Source organism: Muntiacus reevesi, chromosome 3 (genome assembly GCF_963930625.1).
Source record: "Muntiacus reevesi chromosome 3, mMunRee1.1, whole genome shotgun sequence".
Taxonomy (NCBI): Eukaryota; Metazoa; Chordata; class Mammalia; order Artiodactyla; family Cervidae; genus Muntiacus; species Muntiacus reevesi.
Genome location: NC_089251.1, coordinates 101,310,583 through 101,319,131, shown reverse-complemented (window position 1 = coordinate 101,319,131; position 8,549 = coordinate 101,310,583). Strand labels below are relative to the sequence as shown.

Below are 8,549 nucleotides of genomic sequence, written 5' to 3'. Positions count from 1 at the left end.
ATTCTGGTGGTCTGTTGTTCCTTTTTATTGCGGAGGTTTCTTCCAGTGGGTGGGGTTGGACGATTGGCTTGTCAAGGTTTTCTGGTCAGGGAAGCTTGTGTTGGTGTTCTGGTGCATGGAACTGGATTTCTTCTCTCTGGAGTGCAATGGAGTGTCCAGGAGTGAGTTTTGAGATGGGTCTATGGATTTGGTGTGATTTTGGGCAGCCTGTATATTGACGCTCAGGGCTATGTTCCTGCATTGCTGGAGAATTTGTGTGGTATGTCTTGCTCTGAAACTTATTGGCTCTTGGGTGGTGGTTGGTTCAGTGTAGGTATGGAGGCTTTTGGATGATCTCTTATTACTTAATGTCCCTGTAGTCAGGAGTTCTCTGGTGTTCTCCGGTTTTGGGCTTAAGTCTCCTGCCTCCGAATTTCCGTCTTATTCTTTTTTTTTTTTTTTTTTTTTACAAATGACTGGTATTTTATACACTGCATTTTCTTCAGAAAATCGAGAGCAAAAGATTGCTCATATTTACCTAACAGTTCAACACTGCAGACTGGAAACAGAAACTATTGAGAAAACAGCTGAATTTGCACATGAAGCTTACTTCCCCCTTGCAGAATTCAAGGTTTCTCAGAAGTCAATACAGAGTCGAAAGCAGTGGATAATACTTTGCAGATTACTTGTGTTTGTTCCAGACAGTTGCACTGGTAAACCCACAGGCTGTATTCTTGGTTGCTCGCATTTGTGGTCTTCAGAGCCAGTAAGCTCTTTCCTGCCCCAAGACCATCATCATAACACACCATCCAGATGATTAAATACAGAGCGTGCTGATGCAGAAGGTCATACTGATCTGATGTGGACACTTTTATACCTCACTTGGAAACTCCCATGATAAATTCTTCCTCCAGTGGAACGAAGGGCAACTTTCCATCTTGTTGAGCAACATCTATATAATTTATCAGGTCCAGTGGCCCTTCGAGACTTTTCCCCTCTGAGAGTTTCAGTTTCTCAATGGCACCAACATACTTTATTCGAAATTCTGCACAGGTGTCTGAATTGTTATTGCTTTGTCCTGAGCTCTTGGTGGAATCGGTGTCAAGGCTTGCCACAGTGCTGGACCGTGAGAGCCCCCCAAGGCTGGAGTCTACAGACTTGCTCTTGGTACTGATTTCACTGCTCTGGGAATTGCTACTGCTGTGGTGCTTTTTGCCTTTCCGAAACATCTTCCACCATAGCTTGATGGACAGGCTCCTTGCAGAATCGAATGCTATTCTACCATCTTCAAAGGTTCCACAGACAGCAGTCTGCAAAGATAGCTTCCTTTCACTCTGACATGGTCAGCTCTTGACAGAAAAACAGGGTACCTTTGCGCCGTCCGCACTCAGGCATCAGATAACCCCCGCCCGGGCAACCAGAGGAGCCTTGGCGGCTCCTCGGGTTCTAATTCCAGCACCAGCTCCCAGTCTTATTCTTCCAATAGCCTCAAGACTTCTCCAACTATACAGCACTGATAATAAAACTTCTAGGTTAATGGTGAAAAGATTCTCCACCGTGAGGGACACCCAGAGAAGTTCACAGAGTTACATGAAGAAGAGGAGAGGGAGGAGGGAGATAGAGATGAGCAGGAGGAGAAAAAGGGGGACTCAAGAGGAGAGAGACAGATCTACGCAGTACTCTCTTCCCTAAGTGTTCTCCATAGCCCAGAACACCCACAGAGATTCACAGAATTGGATTGAGAAGAGAAGTGGGGGAGAAAATAGAGGTGATTTGGGGGAGAAAAAGGAGAGTCAAAAGGGGGAGAGAGTAGAGGTGGTCTCTCGTTTAGGTTCGTTTGTGCTGTGGGGAGGGAGGGTCCCTGCAGACAAATGTCACTGGCTTGTGTGAAGGTCACTCGCAGTGTTCCGGCCACATGAGGTTTGCCCCTGCTCGCGGCATGTGCTCTCCCTGTCTACACTGCTCAGTCTCCAGGCTGCTCTATAGGAAGGTTGCGGGCCCTGCGTTGCTTGCGGTTCCAGTTTTCGGGTACTCCACAGAAGCGCAGACTCGGTCGGGCCTGCCTTTTGTGCCTTCCCCGGCCGAGCAGCTCAGGCAGCCAGGAGCTTGAGGAACACACTCTCCTCGGGTGCAGTGCGCCTTATCCCCTCCGCGGTCCCAGCCTCAGTTTCCGTGCGCGCCGGTCGGGTGCGTCTTGTGTCTGTTCTGGGCAGCTGGTCTCTAGCCGCGACTCTCCCAGCGCATGTCAACCATCCAGAATCTCAGGGAGTCTTTGGTTAGAAACTGGAAGCCTGTTTGCAGCCTGGTAGGGGATGCCGTCTCTGGGGCCGCATATGCCCCTTTCCCCTCCCCCCTGCCTCGGGCGGGGGATGGGCCAGCCCGCAGCCGGCTAGCTCTTCTCTGGAATTGCTCAGTCCTTCCTTTGTTCCTAAGCAATACCAACAGGTCCTCTCCATTCGGCCCCCACTTGCGGGTGGCGGATGTGAGCGTCTGAAGTACTTTTCTGCTGGGAGATGCTTTTAGGCAAGTAATTTGTGAGTTTTCTTTCTTTTTCCTCCCAATTAGGTTGCCCTCTGAGATTTGAAAACTCCCCCCAGACGCGTCAGTGAGAGGGTTTCCTGGTGTTTGGAAACTTCCTCAATTACGGCTCCCTTCCTGGGATGGGTCTCCATCCCTAACTCTTATGTCTCTCTTTTTATCTTTTATATTTTGTCCTACCTCCTTTCGAAGACAATGGGCTGCTTTTCTGGGCACCTGATGTCCTCTGCTAGCGATCAGAAGTTGTTTTGTGGAGTTTGCTCAGCGTTCAAATGTTCTTTCGATGAATTTGTAGGGGAGAAAGTGGTCTCCCCTTCCTATTCCTCCGCCATCTTCTGATATTAGTCTTAACACTAATTATTTTTAATCCTAATTTAAATATGCATCAATAGGGAAAAAGCAAAATATCTTTATTTCTATATTGGGAGTATTGTAGTTGAGTCTACCTTTCTTGATATTTTGCATGCTAAAGAAGGGTGCCAAATTTCAGTTAAGTGTGGATAAGGCATGATTATATGATTTGCAAAACCCATTTAAACATGAGTTTATATGTTTTCCTGAAAATAAAAATCTCACCTATAAACTTGTGTGATATAGGTCCATGGCCAGAGCCCAAGGCAGCTGTTAGTTCATAAACAAAGAAGTTATATGATTAAAACTGCCTGTAAGTGTCTTCGTTTATTTATAAATTGTACCTTTCTGTAAGGTCTGTCTGTTGACTCTTAAAAGTACAATCAGATGTTCTATTTGTAGGTAAATTTTGTGAAGTTTCTTAACTCTGGCTAATTGAACCCCAAGGGTATTTCGTCATTCTTAGCATACCGTGCCAACAATTCAGTTATTTCATATAAATTAAATGGACTTTGGAGGATAGCTTTTTTAGTACTCATCTTTAATTTTGAACTTCTCCTTAGGTCTACATGAAAACAAAACACTATGACAAGAGAACATAATAAGTTAACCATTCATGAATTTAGGCATTTGACAACAAATAAGATTAATACAGAGCCTGAATATCACCGTTATATAAATTAGTCACTTAAGTGGATAACTATCTGATGTAAATTTTTTTTCATGATAATACTTCGTATTTTCCACCTGTCTACCATTCATGCAAATCATAATTTTTACTATTGTTTTCAGATATACCTTAAGTGACAATACAAACTTTATAATAGTATTTGCCACAAATAGTTGGGCATGACTTGGCAACTGAACAACAGCAACAATAATATTGGCACTTCACAACAAATAAAGCTTACAATACTTTTTCAAAATGGCTATATCTTTAATTTATTCTGGAATTAGACTAATGTGAAACTGATGAAAATAAGTCTATCAAATTATACTCAGAGATGGTAGGACACATATATTTCAGTCATTTAAATTTACTTCATAATAGTCCTACAAAGAAGGGGGGGAAGCATAATAAATCCTACTAAATAGAAAAAAAAAAATAGCCACAATTAATAGCAAGGAAATACAAGACATAGAATCAAAACACCATTTGCAAATTCAGAATAAGAAGCCAGGGCACTAAATGCAGGTACAAGATTTCTTTAAACTACTGTTTTTCAACCTAAGTGTCATGAGAAGCTCAGGTTGCCACCTCATGTAGGGTCTATTACAATTACCTACTAAAATAAATACCAATATTTGATATTATATTGAAAATGTATTTATTTCAATTTAATTGAGAAATTTTCTTACATAGAAACACACACCATGTTCAAATATGGTTGTATTAATAGAGGAAAAATAGGTTGTACTTAACTTTTAATTGGCTCCAAAATATGTGTCACTGTGAGCAGCATATGTCATGAAGAAAAAGAAAACTGAAACCACATAATTAAACATAGTTTGACTAAACACCCCAATATTATAGGGCAGTAATAATTTGAGTGATAGCAGATACCAAAGACAGTCTGAATGAGGATTTGAGACTATCTAACAAACTATAGAAATATGGATTTTTCTGAGTGTCACTCTGGAATGAAAGGCAGAATCCTATCAGAAAAACAGCATGTACTGACAAGGGCATCAATTCCAAGCTCATAAAGATTGAACTCCATTCACTATGCTCATTGAGTGGCCATTCAACTTTTACTTAAATAGTTATGGTACAGTACAAAGAGATCACTTTACAACTCCTATACCTGTCTAGTCCAGCTGTCTAAGCCCTAGAGTTGCACCAAAATGGAAACAGAGTTAGGTCTAAATCAGTGAAGAGTGTCCTTTGAAATATATTTTTTTAAAGGAGGTCCTGGAGCTATACCAGGAAAATGTGGTTTCAGATTACAAATCCAAGGACAGAATGGTTGAAAACCACTAAGAAAGAGCCACACAGATTCTCAAGCTTGAAGGCTAAAATAGAATGAAAGCAGAAGAAATTATATATGAATCTTCTCATAGTTAATTGTAAAATAGTCGAGGTGTGGTTTGCCTTTTGATAGTTTCAGGGACTAATTTCACAAAAACCAGGCACCCGCCAAATTGTTCTTATGGGCAGTGTTGTGCATTTCCATGGGTAGAGAAGCACAATACCAAAGGCAGAAGGCACTCCAAAGTAGAGCTCATATTACGTTAGTCCAATCCCAAGGTACTTTAATCGCAGAGAGCATCTCCTAAACTGTTCAGAAATGGAACAGTTTGGGGAAGTGGATTGTAGTCTCATAATTCTTCCAATTTTACTTCTAAATGAAGTAGAAGCAACTATGTTTATGGCAGTATCATACTGGCTTGGGCAGAATCACAGAAATTGGAAAGAGTTTCCATTTACTTAAGGAAACTACTTGTAGAAATAGGGATGACTGGTTTAAAGTTACAGAAGATGATGACATAATATGAAATAAAACTCATATCTCCTCATCCTAAAGATAGCGTTCTTACTCTGCATAATAATTTTATAGCAATAACATTTCCTAAAGATTGCTGCACTATAGTGTTGATTGATTTTGTTTTTTCAATAAAACACATGGACCCTTGAAATTGCAGGCAGGATCTTTCTGTCAAAAGAGAAAATGATAAACACATCTATGACATACACACATATTTTTATTTTGAATCAGACTTTATTTATGAAATATTCATATTTAAAAACAAATTCTTATAATTTATTTGAGTTGTTTAGCTGAGAAATATTTTCTTTGGTCAACAGTGGACTAATGATTCCTGTTTTGTTTTTGTATATCCCATTTAAATGATCTCTTAAAGCAGTTTTCAACAAAGATTCCAGATTCAAGGGGCTAAGTGTTAAGCTAACATTCTAATAGTGAATGTTTTCACAGATCTATTCTACTATGTGCCTTTGAAAAATACCTGCACTTAGTTGCTACTAACAGTTGGTAATTTAATAATGGGTCACTTCCTTGACATGCAATCAAAAATATTTTTATATTCTAAACCATAATCAAATACCAGCCCCAAGGAATTCTATATAATGTAAAGTTCATAGGATGTGGAGTAAGAGTATTTGGGTTTAAAGCTGACTTACCTGTTGTGTGGTCTAGTTATTTATCTTTTCTAATCTTCCATTGTTTCTGTAAAATAAGAACAGTAAATTTTAATTTTGTAATGTCCTTCTGACCTTTTGAGAACACTCAAAATATTCACATTAGTTTAAATGGAGGACAATTGTTTTTTTAGAAGAACTGACAACTTCTTTGCAACAGACTAATAAACCCAATACAATTTTAAATGTTGGGTATGTTGTATGTATGTCAAGAGAGTACTGGCAGATGTCTTCTTTATACTTTATATTCCACACCAACCTAGAACCAGCAGGCCACACAGCTTTCTGAGTGCCAACTTCTTATATACACAGGCACATTATATAACTCTGTAATCAGAAAGAAAAGCATTTCGATTACTACAAAACAAGTGAGGTTTTAATGAAATGCTGTCTTTTATTCCAATATCATTTGAAGTGGTTGGAAGAGTATCACAATTGGACTTAGAATAATAAAGATGCAAACATTCACTCTGTCTCTAACAATGGGCAGATTACTTAACTTTTTTGAATTTCAATGTTCTTCATTTGAAATGTAAGAATAGTAATAATAATAACCTCTATCTCACAAACACGCTGTTAGTGCCTGCTGAGGTATGTGAGTGTTTCATAGTAATAAAATATGAAAATGTAAAGATTGTGATAGAAATAAAACCCTCTGACGCTGCTCAGAGAATGCAAGTTCTTGGTGGTACAGGGCTGTGTCTGAGGTTACACCCACAGTGGCCACCTGCTTTTATTATGGATGGATGAGCCATAGCTTTTTATTTGATCATAAAGGCTCTTTTAAATTGGTTGTGCTGGAACTTTTCTTAAAAACCTGTCTCAGCTTCTAAAAGGCCTCTTTCTCAAGGCCAGGAAAGCCATGCCAAGTGCCTGACACAGATTTCATGCTACAAATTTAGGTGAATTCCTCCCGTTTTCAGGCCCTGAAATATCACCAGTCAGCCCATGGCCTTCCAGATTTACCTGATAAAGCTGATAGGAACCTAAGAACTTCCATTTCCTGAATGGATGACTTGAGAGAGAAAATAATAAATGTTCTAATTTTATTTACAAAGGTATAATTTACCAAGTTATTGAAAATCATTATTTGTTTAAGGAGAAAGTTTCCTCACATCTAAAACAAAACATTAAGTCAGTAATATTTCAGACAGGTCAAAAAAATACAACCATGTTTATCAGTTTATTCAATTCTATGTGATTCACATATGTAATATCTAGAACATCTCTACTAATATTTGTCCATGCTGCATAATCTGCAGAATTTATTATTTATTTGACAATGCTTCCTTTGTAATTTAATATACCAAATAATCCTAGTTGGTTTAATATTAATATTTATCTCCAACATCACTCAGGGATCCTCTGAAGCATTCCAGATTTAAGGAGTCAAGAGAGCTTTCATTAGAATTTGATAGGAAGTTTATTAAAAATATCAAGAAGTTTTAAACCACTTGTTCAGATACAATCAGGTGAATATTTATTCATTTAATCAAAGTGACAAAATATTTCAAAAGCAAATACAGTTTCACTTAAAGGCAAGAAAGTTCACATAAGCTTTATCAAAAGCCACATCAAAGTAAACTTGTTCTCTTTATCAAGAGTAACCAAATTGAATCCTAAACCTGCATATTTTAACAACAAAATTCCTTTACCCAATTAAATTTAATCTATTCTCAATCCTCTCATACACAAAACTCCTTTTTCAGGGCTCACTTTCTACAAACCTTTCATAAGTTTTTGAATCCATAATAGTTTTTTCCTTACTATTACTTCAAGAAGACCATTTTTGAGGAAAAAAATCTACCTTTTGGGGGGGATATAAGGCATATATGGGACTTCCCTGGTAGCTCAGCTGGTAAAGAATCCACCTGCAATGCAGGAGATCTAGATTTGATTCCTTGGTTGAGAAGATCTCCTAAGAAGGGCTAGGCTACCTACTCCAGTGTTCTTGGATTTGCCTGGTGGTTCAGATGGCAAAGAATCCTCCCGCAGTGTGGGAGATCTGGGCTCAATCCCTGGGCTGGGAAGATCCCCTGAAGGAGGGCATGGCCACCCAGACTAGCATTTCTGCCTGGAGAGTCTCCATGAACAGAGGAGCCAGGTGGACTGCAGTCAGTGGGGTTACAAAGAGTCAGACACAACTGAGTGACTGAGCGAGGTACAGCACAAAGCATGTGTATGTGTGTGTGTGTGTGTGTGTGTGTGTGTGTGTGTGTGCATATATACTATCTATATATAATATTTTCTTTATGTCTTCATCCATCAGTGGATGTTTTGGTTGATTTTATGTTGATCACGGATGTTTGAATACCTCTTCAAAATCCTGGTGTCATATTTTTGAATATTTACATGAGCATTGAATTGATGAATTGTACAGTAGTTTTACTTTTAATATCTTAAGAAACCTCCATAATGTTCTCCATGGTCACTGAACAAATTTATAGTCCCACCAATAGTATAGTAGGCTTCCATTTTCACTATATCCTCATCAAAGTCTTTTGTTGGTGAATATTTGATA

At 38.9% G+C, this 8,549-nt stretch overlaps 1 pseudogene; it reads right to left on the bottom strand.

Annotated features, from left to right (window-relative positions):
• Positions 1-605: 605 nt before the first annotated feature.
• On the bottom strand, positions 606-1,208 carry LOC136163044 (integrin beta-1-binding protein 1 pseudogene; annotated as a pseudogene).
• Between the last annotated feature and the right edge of the window lie 7,341 nt (positions 1,209-8,549).